Source organism: Microtus ochrogaster, linkage group LG5, assembly GCF_000317375.1.
Source record: "Microtus ochrogaster isolate Prairie Vole_2 linkage group LG5, MicOch1.0, whole genome shotgun sequence".
In the NCBI taxonomy this organism is placed as follows: Eukaryota; Metazoa; Chordata; class Mammalia; order Rodentia; family Cricetidae; genus Microtus; species Microtus ochrogaster.
Window position 1 is genome coordinate 27962125 of NC_022031.1, and position 3322 is coordinate 27965446.

Here is a 3322-nt window from a genome sequence, read left to right on the forward strand (position 1 = left end):
ATTTTCACCAGTTATTAAGATTTGGTGTATGCTCTGTAAAGAGGCCCCCTACAAGCAGGTATTTTAATTATCATATAAATCACAAGGCCATAACGGAAAGCAGGATACTGCACTTCTTGGTAGATTTCATTAGAAAAATAACTAGTTTATTTTACAACTATAAAATACTTATATTCAGAAAATTAGAAAGATTATGAAAAATCTTTTGACAACAGTGCACTTCAGGTTTCCTAACTACATCTTATACTAAAGGAGTAACATCACCCAGTAGAATCTATTGAAATTACTAAACATGTTTTCTACTCAAATCTTTGTCAAATGGGAAAAATTAAAATGGTCCAAGAAAGGTTATTAAAAGTTTCATCAGGCTTGAGCAAGTGAATCAAAGCAACTCTGAAATTCCATCTTGCACCTGTAATAATGGTCAAGATCAAATACACCGAGGGCAACTTATGCTGGAAAGGATGTACGGTAAAAGGTAAAACTCTTCCATTGCAAGTGAAAGTGCAAACTGGTTCATCTGCTTTGGTTTTCAGTATGACTATTTTTTGGAAAATTGGGAAACAACCTACCCAAAGTCCCAGCAGTACCACTTTTGGGTATATACCCAAAGGATGCTCAGTTGTACCACAAGACATGTGTTCATGAACTTTAGTTTATTGTAATTAAATGTTTATGAGATACATTTTTTTACAAAGAAGTATTTTATATATATATATATATATATGGAACCATATGTATATATGTTACTACTATATTAATTAAATGGTGTTTTAATCAAGTTTTCTCAATGAAAGAGTGTTTCATTCAAATAATCTATATCAATAAATATTGATCAGAAAAAAGTTTCCTCAAAGATGAAATATTATCTCATATGTCTCCCAAATGACTTCATTTCATTACAAAGAGATATTCAAGGTCATGGTCAGAAACTATGAAAACTATTAGTAATAATTTTGTGTATTAGAAATTAAATGTATGAGCATAAACATTAATATATTTTGACTGACTGTATCAATATTTTCCTTATTACTTTAAGAAAATATATGCAATAGTCATAAATGATGTACCACATTATATTACAGAAAAGAATAATGCATAGAACTGATGAGATAACTCAGTGCAGAAATGTGTTTGCTGTCAAACCTGACTACATGAGTTCAGTCCCCAGCACTCACATGGTGAAAGGAGACCAATGGACATCCACATATATGCTGTGGCAAACATGTTCTCCAAAGTCAGTCAACTAGTGTAACAAATATAAACTTACCAAAATCAGAAATTTGTCCTTTCTCAGCAATGTTATTTACTATTTATAGCTACAGATATGTCTTGTTTTAAAAGTGAAAAAATAGTTTAAAAAAACCTTCCAAAGTAGATTGCATTGCATACAGCTAGATTCTAATGTTCTATATTTCTTATCTGATTTGCAGAAAAATGTAAAAATTGTATAATTCATATTATATGAATATTATTTGTAACAGTGTTAGAGTTTTATTATTAGTGGCTTATTTTACATATCTTTTAGAAAATATCGAATAAAATAATTGAATAGTAATTTATTTTACGATTTATTACTATTATATTTGGTAAGATTTTGATCCAATGTAGAGGTTACACTTTATCAGTTGTTTATTCTTCATAGGAATATGGTTAATTAGAAAAATATGTTTTATTGATAGGAGGGACAGATAAAGCATCTAATATCAACAGAAAACATAAATCACTGCTGGTGTTAGAAATAGTTTGAAATGGTATTCTCAATAGCAAAAATTTCTAGATAAGTATTATAATAATGTTTAAACTATTGACCTCAATTGTGTTGTCTCTGGCTCAAAGCACTGATCCTTAGCCTGAACTTTGGTTATTGAAGCACACTGAAATTTGTTTTAATCTACTGTGCAATAGATCACTAGAGAAGACTGAAATCTTTCACAGGATAAAACAGAGAGTTTGATAATAAAGAGTTTTCCATAATTTTGTAATATTTACATTGGATGATGCTACAATTAAATAGTTAAATGTTTATACATCTAAAATATATTGAGTCAGTACCTATGCCTCACTAGTTACAAAAGCATACTGCAAGGAGATTAAACATTTGAAAAACTACTAAAGGAAAATATATGGGAAACATTGCAGTACAAATGAACAAATCCTTCAAGCAAATGCAAATAGATATAAATATGACTACATTAAACCAAAGTGATCCTGTAATACAAGTAGTATAGTAAAGAGTCAGTCATCATGAAGAGTGAAATATTTGCAAACTACAGCTCATGGTAAGAATTGTGGCAGGATACACATTGGAATGGCAAAACCCAACAACAAATTAACAAACAAATAAAGATCTGAATGGCAAAAATAAGTAATCACTCTAAATAGGTACTTCTCAAAGAATATACAGAAATCGCCAACAGGCATATGAAAAGAGGGTATACCATTGGACATCAGGGAAATAAAAATATAAAGTATCGCCTTGCTTATGACAGTGGCTAATGTAAGAAGGATCAATTCATAGAGCAGACATAAACACAGAGGAAGAAAGACCTTTCTGCTAAGTTGAAGATCTTTTTAGAAATACTAAAAGAGTATATCTGGCAGCAGAGGTGGTCATAGACCCCAGTGGAGAACATACTGCTATTATTTTGCAGCATGGCCAAACCATCAAACTGCCTGCACAATACTTATCTGTAACAATAGATAAGGGCTGCTCCCAGGTCTCATCAGAGAAGGGTTTTTTTTTGTTTAATTTTAATTACTTCCTACTCTCTCTGGTCCCTCCAACTCTCCTGTTGTGTTGTGCCACAATTTCTTCTCAAATGCATAGCCTCCCTTGAGTTTTTAATTATTTAATTATTATTTAATTATTATTGTTACAGACAGAGAGGTGCAACACATTCAAATATATAAATTCAACATGCTGAGTCCATTTTATACACACACACACACATCCAGAGAGATAGAGAGATGTGTGTGTGTGCATTTGTGTGTATATAAAATATCATATATATATCATATATATATCATATATATGAGAGAGAGACAGAGAGACAGACATACAGTGAAAGAGTATTTGTGTGTGTGTGTGTGTGTGTGTGTATTTATGTTTATATCTGACCACTTGGTACTTAATAGCCAATTAAAGACGTCATTCCTGGGTAAGACTAATTCATATTCTTTCAGGTGTTGTCATTTCCTAAGAGTTTTTCACCCAGGTTAATGCCCTTTTGAGATTTCTCCAATTCATTTTGCTATGCCCACAGGTGATGTCATTGTTCAGGTAATATTTAGGCAACCATATTGTTAAGATTTCATGGTG